Source organism: Vicugna pacos, chromosome 1 (genome assembly GCF_048564905.1).
Source record: "Vicugna pacos chromosome 1, VicPac4, whole genome shotgun sequence".
In the NCBI taxonomy this organism is placed as follows: domain Eukaryota; kingdom Metazoa; phylum Chordata; class Mammalia; order Artiodactyla; family Camelidae; genus Vicugna; species Vicugna pacos.
Genome location: NC_132987.1, coordinates 81,700,297 through 81,727,991, shown reverse-complemented (window position 1 = coordinate 81,727,991; position 27,695 = coordinate 81,700,297). Strand labels below are relative to the sequence as shown.

The 27,695-nt window shown below is 35.8% G+C and overlaps 1 protein-coding gene across 15 annotated transcripts in view; it reads left to right on the top strand.

Annotated features, from left to right (window-relative positions):
* ZPLD1 (zona pellucida like domain containing 1) overlaps window positions 1-27,695 on the top strand; it is a 451,025-nt gene that overhangs the window by 385,074 nt on the left and 38,256 nt on the right. For 9 of the 15 annotated variants that reach the window (XM_072966120.1, XM_072966113.1, XM_072966125.1 and 6 more), the window contains 3 exons: window positions 891-945; window positions 12,249-12,342; window positions 12,568-12,679. The gene's annotated coding sequence lies outside the window, so the exon portion shown is untranslated. Of the gene's footprint in view, window positions 1-890; window positions 946-12,248; window positions 12,343-12,531; window positions 12,680-27,695 lie in introns of all 15 variants that reach the window. The other 6 variants (XM_072966179.1, XM_072966202.1, XM_072966209.1 and 3 more) reach the window with 4 other exon arrangements.

The window sequence follows — 27,695 nt, the reverse complement described above, 5'->3', positions numbered from 1 at the left end:
GCTCTTAACCTGGATGTGACTTAGGCAGAGAGGTCTTTCAAACCCCACATTCCTGCTGTGGAGTGACTAGAAAGGAACATTAACATCTGAAAGGGGTTTCAGAGGAGTGCTGTACCTTCTACTGTTGGTGTGTTGTGGGAATTTGTGACAGTAATTAGGAGCATAAATCTCTGTAGCAAGAGCAATCTGAACACACGAGGGTAACTGAGTACAGAGCAATGGCAGACAGAAAAGCTTAGGATTGTCTGCCAAGACCACATCAGCACAGAGACCTGAAAGCAACCAGACCAGCTCATAGATGGTAGAAATAGATGAGGCAGGGCCTGGATGGGAGACTATGTAACTACTTCTGCTGCAGGAAGGGCCAGTTCATGGGCTTATGGCCAAGACAATTACACAGGCCCTGATGCTTAGGGTTTAATAAAATGTGGTCATCATAAAATTCCTGATAATTTTGTCTTTAAATTTGTATATTGTAGTCAAAACCATTCCAGTGGGATGATGGGGCATGCACTGGGATCTTTGAGCCTGTACTCACACGTAGTCCTGCCTCTGTCACCTCTCTCCCTCCTCTGGTCAGATGCCCAGTAGCCCACTCCCCTCCTTCCGCCCAATGACTTCTGCAATCCCGTGGTCCCCAGTGGACATGGACATAGAGAGGTCACTTGCGAGGTTCTGTACTTGTCCGGTAGGTAGTCTCATTCCTAAGGGAGCAGGACATAGAAAGCAAATAAAAGTTACCATGATAGGGTTGAGAAGATGCAGACGAAAAGAGAAAGCTTTTTTCCCTACTTTTTGAACAAGAAGTCCACATTTTTATTTTTCACTGATTCCTGCAAATTTTGTATCCAGCTCTGGCCTCACACCTTCATAAATATCTTTCTTTGCAGGGACTAGAAATTAGCAAGAGCATCACCCTCTCCATATGGCTTTGTATATTGAATGGTATGTAAATTATATAATATATAATTGTATGTATAATGTAGTCGTATTTATGATATCACTATGGTTCCAAATCTTATTTCTCAGTTTTATATATTCAGGAACTTGATTTTGTTTTCCTGTGTAGATAGAAATCTCTGGAATACTGATTGATGTCTACCAAACTATGAGAGCTTTACGAATTAATCTGTTTTGAATTGATAAGTGGTTTGAAACACTGATATTGGGGAATCAGCGAATTTTCTTCTCAGAAGAGATGTCTATTTGGGAAATCTATTGGTTTAAAAAAAGACACTCGGGCACAAATTATTTAGATGATCATCTTTGGAAACATGTTAATAGATTGGTCTGTACCCTTCTCTACTATAGGAATATACCTACTGAGAAGGCTAGAGGCTCATACCTGCCAATCAGGGAGCCCTGTTCTGTGGAATATGCTAGAGATACAACTACACAATATGTAATTGTCAACTCTTGTTTACTCAGAGTTTACCCTTCTGAAAGCATTGGGTGTTGCAGCCTTACAATGTCCAGTCATGCAGTTTATCTTCTATCACTTTATCCTCCCAACAGGATTTTAGTCGGTACCTCCTTATTCATAGTAGCAGCACATTTGTTAAATAATCCTTTAGAATGGATACTTCTCCAAATGGCTGATCAAAGGTGTTGGTTTTGGTTAGCTTAGGCTTTGGAAGTTTATATTTCACTTACTTTCTCTTCAAATTTTAGGTAATTTCAACTGACTGGTTATGATAGAATTTTTTTAAAATCTACTACATTCAGCAGTGCTTAAAGAAGAAATTATTTTTACTATAAATCCTAGTTTAAAATGTTTAAAGAGAGTGCCTAATTAATTCTACCCATTTTTGAATCCACCACCATAAGTCAGAGTCGATCTTTCTCTTTGGTGAAATCTTTAAGAATTATATTTGGTGAATATTTATGGTATCAATATGTTTGTTTTGTTTCTACAATGAGATGATCAGCCTGAACAAACTGCACAAATATTATCAGAAGTAAGAGCTCAGTTTCAAGTCCACCAAGTCCATTTTCTAAAGATTCTTTTTCAATATCCAAGTGGATGATGCTTAACAAGTCTACTCTAGCTTCTGTTAAGTGTATTTTGGGAGTAAATCATCTTGAAATGCTATTAAGGTGTAGTCCTCCTCAAATCCAAATTGTTGGCAGTACTCACATGATAGACACTGAGAATTACGGAAGTGCAGTCTTTTAAAGTTTTTCAGTTAGCACGTGATACAGAACTCTGAGGTCATTGCGTTTTTGTTCAGAACTTTGGGGAGAACTAGAACTGCTTTTTGAGAGAAGGCCTGGTCCTTCTCTCTGCAGCTGGGCAGGAACACAGATAATTATTCAGTATTTACATAACTTATGAATCTCATTAACTTCACAGCTAGCAGCTAAGTCATACAGAAATCAGTTCATTAAAAAAGAAACACAAAATGTCATTTCAGGAATTTATAAAAACCTTAATTTTCAAAGGTATATTACATATTAGGCTGTCTAATACAGCTGTCTGTAAAAGAATAAAGGAGATACTAAGTTTTTAATACAATACTTTTTAACATTACCCTGAATGCCAACATGAAGTTTCTGGAGCAGAGAAGACTCGCTACTACTTACCTGTAGCAGATAAAAATGTGCCAGTTCCCTTGTGCTACAGTGTCCTCCCTCTGGGCTGTGCAGTGAGAGCCAGATGCCAACCTCCACACAGTGGGTCTGTGTTATAAGTGAGTAAGCCCTCCGCGCAAAGAGGATGAATCCGGACATGTATACAGGAGAGAGAGGCAGCTGTCTTCCTTCCTCCTTTGAGAGAGTTTCCTTGGGAAAGTAATGGGGAGGATCCTGAGTCCTCACTTTCTGGAATGCCTCCCTGGTCCTGAGTCTCAACTCCCCTTGAAATGTAAAGCTGTACCTCTGGAAAAGTAAATCTCTGCACAGTTTTCATTATTTATGCAGTCATAAATTACCTTCTAAGGATTGCATTTTTAGCCCAAGTTCCAAGTTTCAGTAAATTTTCTCAGAAAGCCCTAATGGTGCAGCAACAAATATTTTCTCATCAAGGCTACCAGAGGGCTATGGAGTAGAATGCTTAATAAGTTCCTTTAGATGTTTAGATGGAGTTATCAGCTGTGTCCTCTTTGGGGAAGAGATCTGAAAGGCAAGAGGGAGCCAGCTGGGTAAACATCTGTGAAAATGAAACTTCTGGCATCAAGATCTTGAGGTGAGAATGAGCTTAGAAAGTTTCAGTAACCGAAAGACAGCCAGTGTGGTTGGGGTACAATGAAGGGAATGCAAGGAGGTATGTTCAGAGCAGTAGAGAGTAGCCAGATCATACTGGGCTTTATAGAATGTGTGAAGGATTTGGATTTTGTTATAAATGTAATGGAAGCTATGGGAGGGTTTTTAAGCAAGGGGGATGCAGAGAGAAACATGAGGAAGGTATTGGCAATAGTCTGAGTGAAAATAAGACTTTTGAATTATTTATTAGTAGTAGATAGAGGTAGATACTGTATTTAATCATTTCTTTACTGTTTCCCCATTCATCAAATGTCTTGGGTGCCTACTGTGTACTATGTAGACATGTGCAAGGTTCTAGCGATATCATTGATTGAAAGATTGACATGATTTGTCTTCCTGAGATTTATGATGTTGTGAGGGGCAGAAAGTCCTGTTTGGGGTTGTAGGAGTGGCCATGGAAACCAGGAGGAGCACCTAAGCCAGAGTGGAGAAGGGACACATAAGCAGAGTCTGAGGGTTAAGCTTGTCCTCAGATGCATATCAGAGAAACTCAGTTAACATGCTGATTTGACTTTATTTTACGTATCTTATTTTTCATGTAACATAGAGTTTGGAGGCAGAGAGTAATCCAAGGTTGTTACGGCGACATGACAACGTTGAGGGCCCAACCTCCTCTTAACTTTCATCATTGTTGTCCTTAGTGCGATGCCATTCTCCTCATATGTACAAAAAAAAAGCTATTGCCCTACTGGACACCTCTTTTCAATTCTAGGAAGAAAGGAAAAAGGTAAAGGGTAAAAGATATGTTGACTAGGTTTGCTTGGTCTGTTAGGAAGCCAACACTCTGAAAAGCCCTGTCCTTCACTGCCTCGTACACTTCTTTGTCCAGAGCTAGGTCACATGCCCATCTTCAGATTCATGAGAGGGTGGAAAGCTAAGTATTTTAAAACAGAAACATTACCCACTAAATTAATTTGTGATCTATTAGAAAGGGAGATGGAGTGAATAGATATTCGAGGGCAATTAAAATGTTGAGCACAGGGATGATTTCTGTAGAAAGTGAGAGCTAAGACTTGAAAGAAAGAAAAATTCTTAGAAGACCGTTGAGACATTTACAGGAAAGAAAAAATTCCTGTTACTTAACCTTTTATTTTCAACTCTAATTTTTTTTGAAGAACAGTGATAAGAAACAGTATAAAAAATATCTGTGTTCTTCATATTCTGTGAAGTTGCTATTGAAGATAATGTTCATATTTTAGCCAATGCTCCTTTATAGACTCTAAATCCCTCTTTCACTGACTCTTGTCCTTTACATTTCTTATAATAGCTTGATTATAAAATAGATACTATTTACGTATGTTTCTCTTACTTATAATATCCCTTAAATCAGGCTAGAAGTAGGTAGAAACCACTTACTTCAGCCATGATTTAAAAACATAAACAAATGTAATAATATAGTGAACTTGGGAAAAATGTATTTGATCCTTAAGAGATTTTCTTAATTAAATATCTGGTACAACGGGCGTTGGGGTCAGTCCTCAATTAACAGAATACATGGCTTTTGACAAAAACAGACCCAAATATATTATTGGGCAGAATGTCACCCTTGTAATATGGAAATTATATAAAATAAAATTAATTTAAAAACCTTTAAAGTTATCAAAGATAGTCATCTTATCCCTTAATTTCAGATTATATGGAGTCTTTGTTTCCCGACCTTTGTGAATCTTTATAGCTTGCATTTCTTAAAACTAGAGTAAGGCACACCTCCTTGACAAGAAGCAAATTACATGGGGTGAATATCAGTAAATAACCCTTGCCAATGGAATGTCCATATCTTGCTCAAGTAGTGATTATAAACTGACTCTACTGAAGTTGTTTATTCCAGAAATGCCCCTTCTTGATTTAAACTGTGGGTCCAAATAGTTAAATAAATAAATTAAATAAATCTTCATAAGTAACCTTGCATGATCATGTGATTCAAATGTGGATATTCAGTGGTCTCATGCCTCAGAGAACACAGGAGATGGTGGACAATGCTTAGGACGAAAAATCACTACCAAGATGGTGATAGGCAAGGTTTGCACAAACCTAACACCATTGCTTGGACATTGCACAAATTATTCTTGGGAACTCATTATATCTGTATAAAATTCATTTTCTAGGTGACAGATTATATTCTTAAAAGCAATAATTTTAGTGTTTTATCTCCTGTTTAATTTCATGTTTGATGATTTGGAGAATTTCCCATTTAGTGTGAGTTATGTTTCCTTTTTCATCTTGAGTGCATGTTGATCTGACTGAACATGAATTCATGGAACTTTTCCTACCATCTGGCTTTTGGTATTTATAAACTGGACATTTATGAGTGCATTCCTACCCTGAATACATTTTAATCTTTATATTCAGATAATGAGTAGATATTTGCTTAGGTTAGAGTTGAGACTCAGTATTGGGAAAATACATACATTTCTTTACTTTCGTCTTTATTTTACCATACAGGTTATTATTAAAGTTACAATAATTTTCATCTCACATTCTTCATTTAAACCTGAAATTCGGAACATTACAAAAGAATTATTTTCGAAAAATAAAGAGATGTTCAAAAATGTGTGTGTGCCTTTAATGCAACAGATTTCTAGTGACTCCAATATTTCATCCACACACAAAAACATTACATCACTCACTCAGTTTCTAAAGCTTGTTAGGCTCCTGATGGTACAAATGAAGTAAACTTTCAGCAGCCTAACACTGGGCTTAAGAAATGGTGAAATCAGGAAGCCACTTAGAGCTTAATCCCCTTTCTATTAAGAATTCTTTTGGAGAAACATAAGAGTTGCTGTTTGGCACCTACAAGTGCATAGGAAAGCTGTTGAATAGAAATTGGCCCTGGTATCTAAGTCCTGAATGGATTCTTTGTTCATGAAAAGCTTGCCTCACATACTTGTGTTCAGAAAGAGGATGGGAGTGGGTGGGAAGAGTGATCAGATAGGAACAGCAATACAGTTCTGTGACATTTCAAATTGTAATAAAGTTCACCTTCCAAAATATTTATTGGATAAAAAGAATTATTTGACCTATTCATTGTTTACATAATGGTTAACACATGTTTTAGGAAATAATTTTTAAAGGACAGCAGATCCTAAGAAAGAATTATGTTAGCAAAATACTCTTTCAATGTCCGTAAAACATCCACCTATGTTCTTTGTGGGAAGGGAATAGATTGGGTTCAAATAACACAAAGTGGTTGCAAAAGTTTATTTTATATAGACTAAGTATTTAACTATAGGATGAAAAAAGATGGGAACTGGAAGCAAATTGGATTCTACTTCCCCAAAGCTGAGAGAATGGAAAAGAAAAGCTTTGCCCAGCAGAATTAGCAGATGGTCTAAATCTCCTAGGGATACATGGGCCCAGTTCGATACTGATTTGAGATTATTCATTTAAAGGGTTTAGCCTCTTCTGAGAATTTAATAAGCTAGGTAAGAACAAACTGTGTCATTCAATTTGAGCACTATAATATGTCTAGTATGAGTCAAAAGAATTACTACGGTAGCTTTTTATGCTTGGGAAAAACAATAACAACATGGTGGTCAACACTCACATTAGCTGTGGCTGGTGTAGACCGTTTACTTAGAAAGTCAGATAACTCTTACACTGATCTGACTTCAAAAACTAGCCTTGATGAAGGAAGTCTGAGCCTATCCTCTGTATTTGAGATAAACCTGTGCAAACAGTGAATACATGGAAGCTCAGAGTCAAGCTTCCAAAAGAATCATTCAGCTAAAACTAATGAGTTGACTCTAATAAGATGAAACTTACGGTGAATAAATATAAATTCCTTCATTTTGGGTGCAGACAAATGAAAACTTTTAAGGAAAGAAGTCTGTAAAATTATAAGATAGAGGAGATGGAAATTAGGAAAACATGTATAAAATTAGCTTACTGTATTAGTCAGGGTTCTCCAAAGAAACGGAACCAATAGAATATATTCTCTCTCTCTCTCTCTCCCCATATACATATACACATACACACACAGATTTGTCTCTCTCTCTCTCTCTATATATATATATGTATATATATACACACACACATTTATATATATTTCAATGTTGGCTGTATGGACGGGGTTATAAAGTAGAACATTTAAAAGATTTTTTTTCAATGATGGAGAAAAATTGATTAATATTGTTCTATTCATGAAGTTCAGGGAGTGACTACTTTTCCACATACATTACATTTTCATCCATAATTGATACTTTTCTGTAGGTCAAAGCCATAGGTTTAAAAAACTAGAAAACATGAATTTTGTTCTTTATTTCCTATCCTCTGTTTTGTTGGGATAATACCACCAAATACCTCCCTGAATGTGTCAAAAAGTAACTATGATGTTATGGCCAGTCTACTTTGAAATGATTATAATAAAACTAATATCAAGATGGTACATTTGGACTTACTACTTTCCCCCTTCATGATGTGGTACTTTTTATATGATAAAAATACATACATGAAACAGTGATGCTAGACTTCATGGACATTCAGCATAATGAAAGTGTAACTGGGCAAAGGAAATTCACTGTGTGACTCAGGAAAATGTCACTACTGGTTAATTGGGCAGTACTGTTTAAAAAGAACAAGGTTTTTGAAGGAAATTATCTTATTTTTTTCTAGTAAGAAAATGCCTTTGACTCTTCAAACTGCTAGACAAGGTGGCAAACTGATAGCTCAGAGATTTAATTCAGTTCAAATATATGCAAATGATTTAAAAACATGAGATAGCACATGAAATTTGGGTACTGGCAAATAAAAAACCTTGATCTACTCTTTTTTTTGAAGACTTGGAGTTTCTGGTAATGTTGAGAGATGTGTTCTTACATGGCAACAATCTCCTGAAAGAGGGCAGCCTTCAGGCAAGCTTTGTATCCTCTAACTGGACACAGTTCCAGCCTCTCACTCCTTGTGCCCATGTGCCCATGCACCAGGTGGACTACCTCACGTATTTGTATTACCTTCCAGCCATTGTAGTCCTTACAGTTCGTGTTCTGTTCTAGAAAAGAGGCGATGCTCAACTTAACTAAAGAATTCAGGACAAACTCTCACCATTCTCAAATGTGTATTGAAACTATTGCAGTAGCCTATGTTTCTACCTTAAAAATCTCTTAGAATCCTTGGTTTTAAAAGGAGTGGGCCTGTCTTACTACGACAGTACTGATACGATTAGAACAACTTTTTCTACCATTACCTAGTTTGTGGCTTTCAATAAAGATTTGCTGGAAATACAAATCACAGTCTCAGTGCTTTTATTGGCAAATAGGGCCGTGTTGGTGAACTGATACAGTAATTGAGCTTTTATAGCCATGAACACTCCAATTTACAATTATTTTAAATGTAAAGATTTTGATTAGGCATTTCCAAAAATGAGTGTGATTAAGTAATCTAAGAAACAAGGAAATGCCTTATAAATCTAGGGATGATTTAAAAGCTTTCTTATAGTTATTCAGTATTAGAAACCTAGTAAACCTTGTTCCTGGAATTGATCATCTGTAAATAAATAATTACCAAGAAACTGTAGGACTATAAATACTGTAATCACCATGAATTCTTCATTGAAAGCATCTAGAATATATTGGTAAATCTTATATGTAAGGGGAACCCTTAAAAATACCTGAAAAAACAAACAGAGGTATATGTATCATGTGATATGTGAGCAAGAATACATCAGTATTTCCACTGATGGTCTTAAAATAGTAAGTTCAACATTCCTTAAATAATATTTTCCCCTTTTGTGGTACAACAATACCTTCAATACAATAGAATGTTAGTCTAGTCTTGTAGCTGCTTGATAACTTATCAACCAACAATTTATGCTGATCAAGAAGTAAGGCTAATTTATTTGGCTTTTAGACTCTTGAGATTAGAAATATTTGGTTAAATTACTTGTTGAGCTGGGAAATCAATTGCACTTATGTATTAATCTTGTTTGGGTCCTCTTTCAAGTGTGGCTGTATCTGTTTTTATAATTTGTCTACAATGCTGTGTGGCCTGAAACCCCATTAGGACATAGAGCCAATTTTTTGTGTGTATAAGAGTACGTGGGCTACCAATTTTCTCAGTACCTGAGGAACCTGTAACGCTCCTGCAGTCCAGCTCTGCAGTAAGAAACCTGTTAGCATGCATCTGTGAGATGCCTACATGCCAAATGAAAGTGAAAAGTAAAGTAAATATAGGGGAGAATCTATGACTTCAAAAACTGTTTTGTCACTCCTGGATTAATTGATTACATCAATCAAAATTGTAAAAAATCAATGTGTGTATATGTATTTTATGAGTTCCTTTATACATTGAGTTCAGGTCCATCTCGAGAGAAAAAGGAACTCTGAAAATAAGGCTAAACATTCTTATGGTACAAATTTTATCAAGCATAGAATTTTAGAGCTGCAGAGTTCTTCTATTTTATAATACAATTCTTTAGTATGAAGTTAAAACTTTGCTTTAATAGAAAACTATGCTAAAACTAATCTTATTTACTTTTAACTTTGAGAAAAACATATTTCCCCACTTTGAAATACATTTTCTGTAATCTGTCACTGTCCTTCTTCATTCATTCATTTTTTTCAAAATATATTACTGAGTAACTCATATGCCAGGCATTCTTCTGAGTACTAGGGAAGCATTAGGGAACAAGAACTCATAGCTGGGATTACATTCAGGTATGTGTCTGGAGGGAGAAGACTTATAAATCAGTAAGCTATGTAGTATGTTGGAAAATGGTTAGTGCTGTAAAGTGGATGAGATGAAATCATCGAGGAAGCAAGTGTGCATAACAAGGTGAAGAGGGCAAAACTTGAGCCCTGCGGGCAATTGCATCACTGAGAGAGAACTTTGTGAGACTGTGGTGGAAATCAACCTTTATCCATTACCCATTTCACAAAATGCTAGTAAATGTCAGCTTCATATTTCTAGGTTGGCTGAATAATAAAAAGACAAAATCTCACCTTCATATCCATATTGAAAAGATACTTTTATCAAATGATAGAAAGGATAGAAAGATACTTTTATCAAATCTCCTGTAAGCAAGGTCCTAAAATACTGACTCCTTAACTATGCTTTATTATTGCTCCACGTGACAAGGAGGGCTTTTTACTTTCATTTTCTAGCTGGAGCAATTTAGTCATTGAGGTTTCAGTTATATGATTTTTAACGGAAGTTGGGAATGAGCCATCTAGTTTGAGGAAACAGTTACAAATCAGAGTACCTTCCTAGTCTAAATCCAGCCTCTTTTAGGAACTGAAGGGCACTGGTCACCTTTCCTCTGATTAGGAAACATTAATAAACTCCTAATGAGCAGGATGACTGCTCAGATTTCCACTTCTGGTGCTATCAGATACTGTTGAATATTTTATAACGGCTGAAATTATTCTCCATTACAAGCATGTGCTGCACGTACAACTAATCAAGTATTTAGCCAGGGCACACCACCTGTAAAAGAGGAGACAGCCCCTTAATACGGGGCTCAGAGTTTTCAGATAACTTGTAAAATTTTCCCTTGGAAGTTTGTGGAATGTGTGACATTGCTGTTCACTACATTTTACAAGAAAAATAGTAACAAATAATGTCAGCTACTTTATCTCAACTATTTTATCTTTTCCTTGCTGAAAGCCTCTAATGGAATTACCGTCTTTTTGGCTAACCAACTTGTAGGGTATGTGGGTAGTGGAATTCAATATTTATGAAATGCTCATTTTCTCGTAGGATTTTTTTTGCTGTAAATGACAGAATTTATTAATTGCTACTTGAACTTGCTGAATTTCCATTTAACTTTTCAAATGGTAGGGAACATGGCAGATATGCATTCAAAGTAAAACCTGAAACATCCCCTGAAAACATCTAGCTCAGAAGCTTCATTATAGAGTAAAACAACCTCTGGGGAATGAGGAAAAGCTGCCGTTCCTGTCAACATAATTAGGAAGGCCTCAAAAGGGGTTTCCTAGAAGCATTTTTATGTTTTTAATAAGAGTTAACAAAAAATACAAGGAATTTTATATTGATGGCATTTGAAAAGTCGGCAGATGCATGTCTCTCGTATTTACTCCTGAGTAGAATGGCATTACCACTATGCTTGTTTATGGAGCTGACACTGCCCCGAAAAACGCGAACTTGGATTTGTTTGGTGTAGACAAAGCACCAAACTCTCTCTCAGCGTTAAACAGGAGATGGAAGGCAATGTGAATAGCTGCTGGCTGTTATTTTTCAGTAGTTATAGTAGCTTTAAATTCGCTTACCATTTAGGGAAAGAGTTGGTTTCAGGGGATTTACTACAAATCTTAAAAGGCTGAACTCTTGGATTGTAATCTCGGTTCACAGTAGCCATAGGCAGCTTGCCTCTATCACAGAAGCAATTGAGAACGTAAATGTTGTTAAAGTACCCTGAGCCAATTGAGTAAAGTGAAATTTTATAAAGGTATCAGCTAGTGGTATTACTGATGAAATAATGTGCTTTTTTCAGGATAACCATTATTATTAAACAGTCAATAGAATAATATAAATCTACACAATGGGCTTCAGTCTTCCCCATAGTCATCCCTAAGCACAATAGTGCATGAAGGAAGCTTTGCTATGGTCAAAGTATCTCAAAAGCTTCCTCTGTATCACCCAAATCCCAGCTTCCCACTTTTCTTCCCAATGAGAAATCATAGTAGCTATTGGGGCGAAATGCTTAGATGACGTCCAAACCCACTCCAAGATTCTAAAGGCTGGTGGAGGCCCGTAAACAAAAGAGGAGATTATGAAGCAGGTTCAGTGTCTAGCTCATTCTTCACAATTGGATCCTGTTGGGGTTTCTGCATTGATGGCCTCTTAGTCATTATTATCCCAATCAAACCAGTTTTTATGATGATATTCCATATCCTATTTTCATCACTACATGAAATGTAGTATTGAAAGGACCGGGCATCTTTCATGAAGCACAACAGCACATTGATAACTGTGCAGGTTAACTCCTGATCCAATCTCAGGCCTTGTTTCTTACTTTATGTTTTTTTCCCTAGACCAGCAGGCTTTCCCTCATCAGGCTGACGATGTGTCGCTTCACACATACCACTCAAGACTTCTGTACAGTATAAAATAGAAGATCAAAAGCAGGTAGGAAAAAAGGAGTAAGGGAATGAAATGAATATTGAAGGAGATGTAGCTGGAAGGAAACAAAAGTCTATAAAAGATGAGCTCAAGTTTCATGTTGGTGATGATTAGTCTTGCAAAACTTTCTGAGGCCTGTGGAAGCATTCGCTTGTCTAAAATACAGTTGTTGTTGTTTTTTTTTTTTTTCCAAAGACTTCTCATAATGAGCAACTCTTCTCTCATTTGAAGGACTGAATCTTTTCTGAAAAAGTTTGGTAAGGCCAGGCATTTGAACATTCAGTCACATGCGGCGGAACCAGGCACATGGAGGACAGCTGACTGCACAGAACCAGGGACTTGGGTAAGTGCCCAGCACCGAGGCCACCTAAACTGACTGCACATGCTCCTTTTTAAATAAGCATGGAAAATTCACTTTAATTTAATGTTTTTAATGACACAAGGCAACCTCTTCTGGTGGTGTGGTTCAAGCGATGGGTGAGTGTTGGGCTGGGAATTATCTTAAACACAGCAAAAGGAAGTGAAAATCATCTTCCCATATCTGGGAACAGGAAGATAGAAACCAATTTTTTATTTTGTGAACTATAATCCCATCCCAAATATTTTGATTAGATTTGGGGAAAGGACTGACACTTTGGGCAGCTTCTTCAATTCTGAGGTTAGAGCTTGAGGTCAGAAGTTGCACAGGTTTTACCACATCATTTTGTTCCAAACTCCAGGCCCATCCATGGCCCACCACCAGTGGTCTTCAGCTCACAGACGTTCCATTAATGGAAGCAAGGAGACAATTTAGATTTGAGATTTCTTATCAGGGTTCTATCATACCGAAAAAAGCTGACTGAACATGGCATCATCTCTAATTATAAAAATGATATGATAATTGAAGATAATTATGATTTGGTTTTCTTTTAAATGAAAATTATTTTCAAGATTAGCCTAGTATTAGAATTATCATGGAATCTCATGTAACCTGGGAGAAATCATCCATAACTTAGAGGAAACATTGTGATTTCCATTTCTTGGGTCATCTCTAAGGCTCCTTTCCAAGATTGCCTTTGGTAAAACCGGTTGTTCTGGGTGTTAAGAGAGAGAATTCACTTCTTAGGTTCATATATTTGAGATAATCCTGTTCTCAGGATTGTGACATTATTTGTTTTGCTACTCTAAATTGGCTTATTATAATTTATTTTAGGGGGCAAAGAAAAATGATTCTTAACTGTGAGTTTAAATAAATTCAGAAGGAACTGAATTTAGTTAAAAACCTAATTTATTTCTTTTAATACATAATAGAAATTACCTCTTTATTATTTCATTCTTCAGTCCCTGGTTTTATCTTACAAGGTACATGTCAGAACTATTTTTTGAACCATTGCTCCTAATTATACATTTTTTAATGTCCCTAAATGCAGTTTGACTTTTCTTCACTGATTATGATACTTAGTAAAATATAAAAATCTAGAAATATGCTGTATTCATTTCAGAGATTTTCAGTAATGTCTTCAAAATAAAATATAGTCATTTTTATTAATAGTCTTATAATGTAGTAGCAAGATCATGCTAGATATTAATGCAAATTCTAAATTCCTTTTAAGACATTTAAAGCTTTTCCCCGCTTTAAAGAAGGCCTATAGTAATGATGCAGAGGCAATAAAAGTTTTAATTTTTCTGCTAGAAAATCTTATTTTAAAGGTAACTTTTGAACATAAGCAGACGCTCAGACTATATATTTAATTAGGGCATCAAACAGTGAATTACTGAAGATTTATGTTTTTATAGCTTTTTCAAAAGCTTCAAAAGCATTAAGTTAATTAGTAGAGAATGAAAATCTTTTGTATCATTCAGACACCTATTAGCAATGTTTGCTTGCAAGGAATTCAATTTTCTGGTTAATTTACCAAATGTGTGCTTCCCCCCACACCCCCTGTATTTAAATAGGAATGTAAACTAGGTCAAGACTTTAAATTAAGCTTGATCTGCTTTGCTGTGTTTTGTCTTCGTTACAAAAGGGTGTAGCTGGACACCAGGCATGCCAGCTTTATTAAGACAAGATAAAGTAAGCATTGGGCTGAGGTTTACAGATTCAGAGTCATTGGTGATTGTTACTAGATGTCTAAGTTGACTTCAGGTGGGGAATTGTAGGAATTCCAAACTCTGAAGACTTCATTGATGAGGTGAAGAAAGGTACATCTCCAGAAAGTAAATAATCAGTTGGACTAGTTTCACAGTACATTTCCAAGTATTGAAAGAATATTGTGGTAAGTATTTTATTGCTGATAACCAGTAGCCTTTACCAAGGCTTACTGAAAAATATATTATTGAGAAAATGACGCTGGCTGAAAGAAATCTCCTTAGACATATATTGTATCTTGTCCCCCAGATTTACGTGTTCTGTGTGTGTGATAGTCATATACTAATTGTTTAAAGCAGGGTCTGCAAACGTCTCTGTGAAGGGCTGCTAGTAAGTATTTCAGTCTTTGTGGGTTTCTTTCATGACTACACAAATCTGTCATCGTAGCTCAAAAGCAGCCACAGATAATAGGTACACCAGTGGGTGAAGCTGTTTTCCAATAACATCTCATTTATAGATACTGAAATTTGAATTTCATATAATTTTGGCTTTTCATGAATTTTTTCTATTTTTTTTTTGTTTTTTACTTTTTTCCACCATTTGAAAATGTGAAAACTGATTTTGCTCGTGATCCATTCAAAAACAGGTGGATGGGTAGAATTCAGCTTGCAGGCCATAATTTACTCACCACTGGTTTAAAGTATTAATTTTCTAGAACTCACAATAGCTTATGTATACTAGCTCCTCAGGAAATGTAAAAAATTAAAATTATATACATGGATCTTCATGGATTTTTAAAAGTGACAAAAGATTTAGAATAGATAGAGCCAAACTGTGAAGAAGAAGAAAAAAGAAAAGCAGCTGCTAAGCCTCAAGACCAGCAAAGTTAAAGTTGGATTAATGTGACAATTTGCTATTTCTGTTGCTGTTTGTGTGAAAAATCCAGGCGCTAAATACAAAAGATATTTTTAGTTTGGTTAAAAGTTAGTTGAGGCCAAATAAAAATGTCAGCGGCTTTATTTGTTAAGGTGGGTTCTCTATAAAATGAAGTTAACTTGAAACTTTTAATAGCATTATAGTCATTTAACATGAAATGGCATCATTGCAAAGAATAAGAACAAAATGGAGACCACCTTGCCATGTGTTAGAATTCAAAATACGATATCTGCTTGAATATGCTTATCTAATAAATAGCCAGCGTTCGTAAAACTACACTATCTCTTAGTTGAGCACACCATTGTTAAACTACTGAATGAAGATCTATACATTACATGAATTGTGCCTTCAAATTAAACCATTTTCCTCTAGTCAAGATTATATTATGGAATTGGAAAGAATTCATGGCTAACTCTTCTTTCTATTTCAAATGTAATTTATCATAATTTGGATATAAAAAGTTAAAATAATTGTTTTAAAAATACTGATCTTTTAGAGATTTTAAGTCATTATCCATTTAGAAATATATTTAAAAAACATGAATATACATGTTTAAAAAACTTACGTGTATTTGTGTATTATGTATATTTATGCTCATGTGTTTGAATTCTGGCACAGCAATTTCCTATAAAAACTTATTTTGAATAAGTATTTAAAATCAAAGTTATGTATTTCTGCTTCTAAAATCCCTACTTTGTCATTCTATCATAGAAACGTGTTACATCAATGTTAATCGAGTGAAAGGAGATGGCGAGAGACTGTAGTTAAATTTGATGCTTTTTAGTTGTAAACATTTTAAAAATTAAAAATACTATTTACAAGGCATAAAAAGTGCCAGCTGAACATTTTTAAAAAGTGAATCAATTAATTAAAGCATTTAGAGAACATAAAAGTACTAGCTGAGCATTTTTTAAAAAACTGAATCAATTAATTACATTCAAGCAATTTTTACTCCAAGAGTTTTACATACCTAGATATAATTTCAAATCAAGTTCTAGACCCCAAATCTCCTTTTCTTTTGTATTAAAACCATATAAAAATTAATATAAGTGATTTCTAGTGATGGAATTCCTAGTGGGTGGCTTTTGAGGATTTTAATTTAAGCGATGTTTTTATGACATTGAAAAATTTAATGTCATTAGTGATACAATCCTTAAAAAGCAAAGCATTATCATGATCAGGATAGATGTCTATACATGTGATATTCTACATTTTGCTAGATGCTACTATCCCTTTTGTGACAAAATAGTCATTCATTTAACAAGCATATCTTGAGAATCTATAGAGGACTTGGCATTCTGCTAAATGCTAAATACAAAGGCGAATTAACATTCTTGCCTTTGAGAAGCTTCTGGGTTTATTAGGGGAGAAAAAAGATGCACATCTCAGTCAACTAGGGCAATTTTGACCACAGGAGCTATTTGGCAGTGTCTAGAGATACTAAGTGGTCATGACTTGAGAGGGAGTCCTTCTGGCACATAGTGGGTAGAAGCCAAGTATGCTATTAAACATCCTACAATGCTGTTAAAACATCCTACAACAAAAAAATTATCCAGTCTAAAACATCAGTAGTGCTGGCTTTGATTAACCTTCATCTAAGTGTATTTTTTAGAACTGTTATTATAGAATGATGCATAGACTGTAGTAGAAACACAGAAGAAAAACAGTCAATTTGACAACTCAACAAGCAAGAAGGGTTATCTTGATTAGAGGAATATTGTGAAAGAAGAGCCATGTGTGAGTTGATTCTTGAAAGACTGAATGAAGAGATGTTCCTGTAGAGAGAGGGTAGAGTTGGGAAAAGGCGCTTTCCAGACAGAGGCAGCATAGTGAGCAAAGCTTGGATGTGTGAAATAACTTCTTATCCGTAAGTGGGGATGACATGAAGTCTAGAGTAGGTAGGCTGGATGTGGGAGTAAAAACACCTGAGGTTGGGTAGTAAGTAGGAGTCTCATCTTGGGAGCTTTTTCTTGCTGTGGCGTAGATTTGGGTTTTCTTCTGAAAGGGGTTGGAAATGATGAAGGATTATGAGCAGGGACATATGATGAGGTAGCCTATTTGTAGGATTTATTCAGCCATGTTGTGAAGTGTCACAATGACTTAAAGCAAAACAAAATCCTACACCATGTGATTAAAGAAGAGACACAGGAGGAAAAAGTCTCCTGTAGGAAAGAAGGATCTCTGCTTCTTTTCCTATAAATGATTTACTTCTGATTCAACACCTCTCACTTTATTTGTCAGAACTATGTCAAAGCAATAAAAGCCTAACTTTAATTCATTTTCTGTAGTTTAATAAACGCATTACCTTGCTGTTTGGCTGACTCCTGTGGACTTAAGCTGCCATGTTGTAGCATCAGGTAGCATTGCCCTTCCTTTCAGCTTCTGTTTTCAGATTCTTATTGTGGAGCCATTGTGGAGAAAAAAGAATCTGCTTATCAAAAAAAAAAAAAAAAGAAAAGAAAGAAAGAAAGAAAGTAAAAGAAAAAAAGAGAGACAACTAGAAATGCAGTCACAACTATAGCAAAACCTTATTCTCCTGTGTCAGTGGTTCTCAACCTGGGTACTCATTAGAATCACTGGAGGGAGAGATCTGGCTATCTGTGTTTCTTAATACTCTTCACGTTAACTCCAACAACAGTGCTATGGATACAAAATATTAACTTCACTTTTTTTTTAATTTGGGTTTACAATGAATTACTTTTTAGATTTGTTTCACCAAGGAACACTCTTTATTTCCATTAAAAGTTAAAATGAATTTTCATTTTTCAAAGCTTACATTCACCATCTTTCAGAGGGTGAGTTTCTGACAGTCTTACAGAGCAAGAGGGAACTAGTCTATGATTTCTTACATAAAATTCACAAGTTGGATGAGTCTCACTTGTGTAGCAGAGAGATAACTAGAGACTTGAGCATAAAGTTATGAACAATGATATTTAGACTTTTGAAAGGTCTTATTTTGTGCTGTCCAGCTCTGTGATCAGTTGGTTCATGTGGCTGGTAAGCATGGTGCAGTGGTGGCATAGCTAGGAGTTTGGTCTTCCTATAGCCCATTCTCTGCTCTTTAGCTACAGGTTATACTCCCCAGACTGGACATCTCCCTTGAAAATGGGATTTTCTTGCTAAAGTGCTACAGGAGATGGTACTACTGTGATTGTACTGACATGAAGTCATCCCTGTAGAGAGTCACTACAAATGCCAGCTCTAATCCTTTGTTTATTGAATCAATAGTAGTTTATTATCCATTCTAGGCAAGAGGATGCCTTTCTCTCTCTCTCTCTCTCTCTCTCTCTTTTTAATCTATCAGGAAACAGAAAGGAAAAGAAGGTTTGGTCTTCATTCCGTATAGGTTATTTATAACATTATACCAGTAAGCAAAAGAGAAAACACTATTGTTGTAAATTGTCTTCTCTCCAGCCTCTTAAATATTTTTCTTTGCTTTTCTCTTCTTTGGTGTCAGTGTTCCCTTTGTGAAAAAAATTCCTTTAGGTACTAATTACCCTCTAGCCATCTTAGGATTTTCTCCTTAAATTCACAAGCTTCCTTAAACAATATCTAATGCCTCTACTGTTGCTTTGATTTGTGTTTAGTGAGAAAGTTAATTTATTTAGATTTGCAGATATCACATATAGGAGAAAATGAGATTATCTTTTTTTCAAAGATCTAATCTCACTTTTCTTCAAATCCCATTTTTGGAGCCATCCAATGGATGGACCATACTAAATACCCATTGAAATTCACTTGACAATTAACTATGTGTTGCTGGGTGACACCGTTTGTGATTCTTTGAGTCAGAGACATGTATGTCATGGTGAGCTTTGGTTTTCATACTGTTCTTGATAGACTATTTACCAAAATAGTGTGAAATACACTTTTCTGAAGAGTTGGGATCTCCATGCCTGTAAGGATTTATATTCAAATTTGCCAGAGGTCCTGCTGTACTAGTTATACGGCAATATTATCTGCAGTCTTATCCACATTATTACTTCCCCCTGCTCACCTTCTTCTCCTCACTTACCTTTGACTGAGACCCACTGTTAAGGGCGGTTGACCTTGCCTACTGTGGCCCACAGCCATCTCTAGAGCTTGCCTGGTGCTTTTAGACCTCAGAGACCACTTGGTTTATGAGTGAGAGATGAAAAATTGTGTCTAGAATTATGTCTTATATTCCTAACCCTGGATATTGCAGGGCTGTGATCTTGTTAAAATTATGTTCATCTCATTTTAGACACAAAAGCTCATAAGCTATCTTCTTAAGAAGTGATAACTCTCCTCCCCTTCAGAACTCTCATTCTCCAATGTCTTGACATCATTGATCTATAAGTGTTAGGCTGATTTCTGCCTCTTTGCCCAAATGCTACTAGATAAAGGATGAAATTTCCCTTTTCAAAGGTTCTGTAACCCTGTTATAGCTAGTCATGTAGGTCCTTATTTTATAGATAACAAAAAAGTCCAAAAGAAGCAAAGGAAGTTATTTAAGTTACCAAAGTTAGAATAAGTTACCTATGGGTCACTTGATTTTGAGCTTTTATAGTAATAAGTTACAAATATACAAGATATTGAAATAATAGCATAATCTTTATTTTTTAATATTTCCTATACACATAAACTTTTTGATGAGTCATTTTAAAACAGAAATATTGTTGCTCCTTGAAAGTCAGGATTCATACTTAATTCTTTACTTTTAATTACTGATTTTCACGGTAAGGATTTGATATAATGACTACTTCCAGTTATCTATGAATAATCTTTCAAATTAATAAAATAGAAACAATTACTATGGTGTTTATGAAGTGTTTAAATGTAAGGATTTAAATTTTATGTTCTCCCTGATTTCAACATCATTTCTTGAGTAATACTTTTGCATATATATGCTACTTGATCCAACTGGCTAAACCTTTAGTGGATCTCATTTCATTATGCTCCAAACTGTCGTACTTTGTGGATGCAGTTTTTTTGTTAGCAAAGAGCTGAGTTAGAGATATTGGAAATTGTTATTTTGGGAGCTGCTTTTAGTTACTTCTTTTGTATTTTCTATTACAAGCGTGCATACCTAGGAAAAAACATTTAGCCACTTAGCATCAATTCCCACATCTAAAAAACAAAGACAGTTCTGTTTGCTTCAATGTATTCCTCAGACTGATGACACGAAGGTTAATATTACATCCCCTCAAACAGCTCAACATGACAAAAAAAAATATGAACGTTAATGAGAACAGGGTTGAAAATGTATTTGAGGCAGAGCAAAGTACTGTTATAAATTACCAACAGCCTATTTTATTTTGTGATTATTGCTTCCTAAAGGCTTTTGAGACCTTTGAGAAACAAACAAAAATATAGATGCAAGGAGAAATAAATAAAAGTATAAAACCAATAGAAACATTTATATTTTTTCATATAAATTTAATTTTACTATTTTTGTCTGTGGAAGATCAGAACTGCTCAAAAGTGGAAGGGCTAATGGCTTTTTAAACACCATTGAGATTAGGTTGTGAGACCTTACACTGGTTCTATTTCTTATAAAACGACAGGAGATAGATCTGAGGGTGTTCTAGGTGCAACATTTGCTACCTGGTTGATTGTTACAGAAGAGAGTGAGAAGGCAATAGAAGATCTCTAAATCCTCCTGATGCAAGCCTAAATTCTGCTAAGGGAGGTGATTTTAGAAAGCAAGCCCCAGGGAATTTACCATTGTTTTCTCCTGCAGTTGTTAAAACATCATGGTTTCATTGGCTCTTGATGACTGGAAATATCTCAGTCATCTTCTAGTTAATGCTTTGTATCATACATGAGGTAACTGAGAGTAAGGCAAATTGTGTGACTTCCCCAAGATCACAGACAGTTGGTGATGAAATGAGAACCGGAGCCCAAGCCTATGGTTGTATTTATTCAAAGGTATGTTAGTGTATGCTGCATAAATGTCACATTATATGAATTAATGGGCAACATGAAAACAAAAATATCTCAATAAGCCTCTAGAAGGAAGTTATTAGGAGGCCCAACCTATAATTTATGATGCTAAAACAATTTCTTTTTTCCTAAGGAATCTTTCATTATCCCAAGGTTGTAAAGATATTCTAAATTAACCTCTAGACATTTTAATGTTAATAATGTAATTATTATAAAGCTGAAGTCTTTCCCTTTTGAATAGAAACTTTTTGAGGGCAGAAACAAGAATTCAGGAATGCATATTCTGTGCATCTAGTGAAGTTGCGTCAAACTGGCATTTATCATTACAAATTCAGCTATATAATCTTGGGGGAAAAAGAGAAGCACAACTGATTTATGCAGCACATGCAGTCTCCCTGTTATTTATGACTGCACGTAAATGTGAGACAGACAATATCAAATTAATATCTTTCAGTTGGTCTTACTTCCCTTGTAACTCTCTAAGTGGAGGCATCTCAACATGTGGTCTAAGATCTTAGCATTTAAAGATGTGAATTCTATCTTGGCTTTTATTATGGCTTCTGAAGCAAAACAACCACTTATTTTGTGTTTAATGTGAGGGGTTTTTTTGATGCTTTATAATGAGTAATTGAAAAAAATATTCTGAAATTTTTAAGGGTCACATTCAATTAAAACTATAAGTGACTAAACCTAACTATTCTTGAAGATGTTAAGCTCAAATTCTATTTATCTGTAAGTATAAGTAGACATTAACAGTCACTTTAACAAGTCTTTGAGTCATATATGATCTTATATGCAAAAGTACTTAAGTGATAAACAGAATGGGAAATCCACTATACTAATTTTTATGAAAGGAAGTTTAATATGTTTGAATGAGTTTAATTACCTGCTATAATAACCATCTCAAGTATTTAACAAGTGCTTTAAAATAGATTTTAAAATTTGTTCAATCTTACATTTTCTTAAATATCTCAACTATATATATATTATACTGGTAGCATGTCAATTTTACATAAGAAATCTAAATTGTTTACTCTGTTAGATACATCTTAAATCAAAATAAAGGGACTATCTGTTAGTTAATTAGATCAAATTCTATAACACACTTGAATTACTAAAATACCAGAATGCTTAGATTTTGTAACACAAGTAAATGACTTTTTAGTTTCTGATTATCTTAAATAATTCTATGCCTACATATTCCTGGGGTTAAGAGATGCTAACCCCACTTGGATAGCAATTATCTTCTAAACTAACTGCAGTTGCTTATTAGCCAGAGGTTTTGACTGGGACAATTAGATTCTTATTTGTAACTATCACACAACATGACCTTATATAAAGACTTGATAAATTAAAGCAGTTGGTCTTATTGTTATTGTAGCCCATATGACTCATCCAGCCCATAAAATCCACATTTCTAATGTTCTTTAGACTCATGTTATATGTTACTCAATTCTCCTTTCTGAAATCTCAGCCATGAAGCTCTTAATATTTGATTAAATTTTGCATTTATTGACTCTTAAGAAATTTGTATGAATTCTATACAGCTTTAAATGTTTACGATTTTGACAGAATTTTGCATTTTCTCATATTCTTTTGGTCTGATGGGACCATAGGTTTCTTACGAATATAAAATGCTATCAAAACAGTCAGATTTTCTGTATTACAAGAGACTGAATGGATATAATAACCCAAATACAATACATAAACCTTTGCATTTAGTTGTATTATCTCTTTGATCTCTCTTTCTCTTTTCCTTTTTCTTTTCTTTCTTTTTTTTTTTTTGGATCCTGGATTAGGGGAAAAACAGGCATAAAATATACTTTTGGTAAATTGGGGAAAATTGAATATTAAATTAATACTGGATGCTGCATGAATTGTAATTTTCTCGAGTTTGGTAATGGTATTGTGGTTATGTGGAGAAGGTCCTTTCTTTCCTATGAAATGTGTGCTGAAATATTAAGGATCAAAATATCTGCAAATTAATACCAAATGAGTCAACAGTCACCATCACCACAACAACAGATATATAAATGGATAGAGAAAGTAAAACAAAAATATGATAAAATAATCTCTTTGGAATCTTCACATCTCAAAGCTGTGTTAGATTTTGTGGTGGCCTCAGCATCTGAGAATGTAACCCTGATAATATAGATCTCGTCTCCAAAGATAGTCTATTTAATTGTGAGAAGAAAAAAATTAGCTGTGAAGAGCTCACAGATGGAGTATATCTCTGTGCAGAGATATCTTGGTTATCTTTGGACATCTTGGCCATCTTGGATGCATTCAAATGAAGTTTTGTTATTTCTCTTTAAGTGAACTCAAACTATACAAGACATCAGTTTTTGCTTATGATGGGAAATAACCTAATCTTGCCATTTCAAGATAACTCTGGTTTAAATTTAGATTCTTTGAGGTTAACTGTTCAGTTATAGTCAACATCTCTTCATCCCCTTCTCCTAAACCTCCTCATGTTTCATGCGTGTAAAGGGAGGGTAGGGAGACAGTAGGGAAATAGTTCAAGTTTAAGACCACAGACTGGAGCCAGATAACCTGAGTTCAGATGATGCCATCTCTACCACTTCCTAGGTGAGTGACCTAAAGTGCTAAGCACACTAAACTGTGCTTCAGTTTCTTCACCTATAGAATGGGGACAATTATAGTACCTATCTCATAAGTGTGCAGTGAGAATTAAAAGGTAATATTGATAAATACCATTTAATAACTGTTAAATAATAGTTATGAATAACAATTATACAAATAAATAGATAAAAATTTATAAGAATCTGATGAACAAATTCTTGCCTAGGTGGCTCCTTATGGTTATGGGAAGAACTACCAGAGTGAAAAATCAGCAGGTGTAGGATCCAGTATTACTAACTACTCACAGGATTTTAGGCAAACTAAGATTTCTTTGGGTTTTAGTAAATGCAGGTGTTAAAGGAATGATCTCTAAGGAGTTTTCCAACTCTAATGCTTAATGATGTTATAGGAGATATGTAAGTTCCAAATGAATAACAAATACTAAAGTCCTTGGAATAGTATAATGTATTTGATAAATGAATATTACAAAATTCATCCCCTGAAGTACACTCACAATATGTTGAAAGGAACAGGATCCTGGGAAGAGAGTGACCAGAAATGCTGCTGCTTGTTGGCATCATTTGCCCTTCGGCGCCTGGCATTCAACCTGCTCAGCCATGCACATTGCTTATTTTGCCCACTTCTGCCTTCCAAACATGGAGAATTAATCTCAGTGCTAAAGTCTCATATGGCCATAGGGCTTTATCCCCAAAAAGATAGAGGATGAACTTTTTGACAAATTACCTGCAGCCGTGGAGATTGTAGAGTCATCCTCAGCTTGATTTGCTTTTTTAAGACAAAATTGGAAATTCGAATATTGTGTCACAGGCACTGTGTCTCCATGCCACCACGTACCTCACCTCCTTCCTCGCTGTCTGTCTCCCTTTCACCTGTGATTTCCATCACAATGGAGCAGGGCTCACAATGTGGGCATGATACCAGTTCCTGTTGCTGTTCAGTGCTCCAGTGGGCCTTGGATGTATGCACATGTTGAGGGGATATTTAAATGACTTTTGTGTGCTGCACAGTTAGAAAAACATTTTCACACTGTCTTCTTTGATCGCCTAAAAACCAGCTATCATAATATAGCAGATGTTTGAATGGGTACAAGTAAATCCAGGCAGCTCCAGCCTACCCCAGTGGGTCTCATGTGGCTCCAGTGGCTCATCCAGGTTTCCTATTCTCCAGGCCTTACTAGGCACAGCCTCACATTTCAAGTAGGCCTGGGCTCCAACCACAAAATTAAAACAAACAAACAAACCCTTTTTACTAGAATGGTAAGGGGTCAGTGTTAGAGTTGGGAAAGAAAGGCAAGGAGAATCGCATTTTTTCCCACCAGAAAAATCAAGGAGACCTTTCTGCACCATGGATTATTAGCAGCTCTGGGACAAGACAAAAGATGTGCTTGACTTTAGTTTAAACCTGGGGCCAATGTCAAAATACTTAGCAAGTTGCCAAACTTACTCAAAGCAAATTGAATGTGGGAATAATTCAGGAGGGAGCCAGGATCGGAAAGGACCTCACAAAGGAGGCATCTGACCTCGAGAAAAAGAGCATTTTAGCAGAGGAGAGTTCATATGAGAAAAAGAAAGCAAACAAAAGCATACATACTCTGGGAGCTGTGATAAGAGCATATGCTGGAGCACGTATTGCATGAGGTGGGAGTGGGTGAGGAAGAAGTCAAATACACTCGTAGGGATTGTTTGGAGGCAGACTGAGAAATGATGAGGCACTTAAGTAAAGATACCAGTGAGGTTGCAGAGGACACGAGTGAAGCATTTGGCATCTATGTGAGGGCTAGGATCAGGAGAGCCTGAGTTGCAAATAACTATAAAAACTCTAGTTGGAGTTATTGAGTGAAACATAGGGCTAAAATACAGGAGAAAAATGTGATTTGATGAAAAGTTAAGTTCTGTGTATATTGTATGAGATATACAGGACTTGGAAATGGAATATTTAGATCTGGATGTGAGGAGAGAGAAGAGCTGAAAATCTGATGACAAGAAAAGTATAGGGACTGGAAGTTTAAATTCATATAGTTCAAGAAGAGCTGGGGAGTCCCAAGGTTAGAAAGATGAGGAGAGTGACCAGTGTGGTAAGAAATGAGCAACCATAGGGAAGGAGAAGCAGGAGTGTGCAGGGCATGAGGACTAGGGCGGGAAAGCACGCACTAGGGCACAGGGAAGTGTGTGGACAATACTGCAGCTGTCCCAAAGAATTCCAGAAGAGTGAGAAACAAAGAAGATTGTTGGATTTGGCCACTAGATGATTTCCAGTACAAACAGAAGAGTCATTTCAGTAGAGAGAGAGAGGAAAAGGCAAACTCCCAGAGGGAGAGTGGATGAGAGTTCATGAACTAGAGACTTAGAATGCGCTACTCTTCAACACGTTTCAAGGTAAGGAGAAGAGCAGTGGGTAACACCTTTGTAGTCTGAGAAGAAGGTTATAGGTGAGGGGGTGTAGCCAAGTGAAAGGAAAACTTGAAGTGCATGTTAGGTGTCACTTCTGACCACCAAGCCTTGATTATTTCTTTGTAAAAGTTTGGACGAGAAAGTCTTCTCAAATATTCTAGGTTATTACCTTAGCTTCCATTTCTCCAGTTATCTCTTTTAGCTGTTACAACTACCTAGAACCCTTGAACACAGTTCCCTTGATATGGTGCTGCAGCTTGCACCCAGGCCTTAAGGAAGGGGAGACGTACTTTTTCCACATGCTTATAGGTCACATGGGTCAATCAGTCTATTAAGATATTGGAGTAACTAACATTCTTTTTAACTAAAGGGAGAAAAAAGAAAAAATTATGTAAATAAAATAAAAAGCAGTAACTAGTGTATACTCTAGCTGGTTAAAAGTAATGCTTACTGTCCTGGCATTGGTGACAGTATTTAGTCCATTTGTCATCATGTGGCCCTAATTGGCCTTACCAGAGGACTCTCATCTGTTTGATCTTTAGGTAGCATCACTGCCTTGCTGTGTCCACTGTGGCTGGCATATCTCACATCTTCTTTGTGGATTTTAGTACAAACTCTAGGCCCAGTCTTCCAAGTCTGGCTCTTCAACTTAAAGCCCAGAGGTTAGAAAATAAAAATCTTCTTTGTCTTTAGCACTTAAAAACCATGGATATTTATGGCTACCCTGAGTTAAAAGAAGGCTGTTTTGAAGTCAGAATTAGGCAATATATATATGTATATATTTTTAATACAAGTTTCATTCTTATCTTCCTGAAAGGATCAAGAGCTTTGGGACAATAGAAATGATCAGGAGGAAATTCATTCAAAATATTATATTACTCAGGAATCCCATATAAAGATGGGCAATTCAGGGAATTTCAGGAGTAACTGACTCTGTGAGGTAGCTATAGATCCTAACTGCTCAGTAAGAAGCGATCCCCCAAATGTGTTAGAAATGGTCTCCTCTCAGGACATGTTATGCTTTCTCCAGGCATCCTTTACTTTTCTTTCATTGCACTTACCAGATACGTTTTTAAGTATCTTTTTCATGTGTGCCATTATTTATGACATTTTCCCTCCTTGGTTTGTAAACTCTATGAGGGTAAGGGCCATGTTTGTTTTGCTCACCACTGGATTGATTCCAGTATCTCAAATCTGACACTTAGACACTGCTCATTAAATTTTGTGGAATGAGTAAATAAATGAATGAACTAACTGAGGAATATCAAATAGTAGAGTATTAATAGAAAGGGGCTCTTTTTTACCTTGGTAGGAGTTGACCAAGGTATGAAGTTATCTTTTTTGTTATTGTTATCCATGCAAATACTTCTGATTTTTTGGAGATGGTTTGATATCCAGCCAGAATATATCAGCATGGTGTCCCTTCGGATTAGCAGATTCCTGTGCTAGGCCTG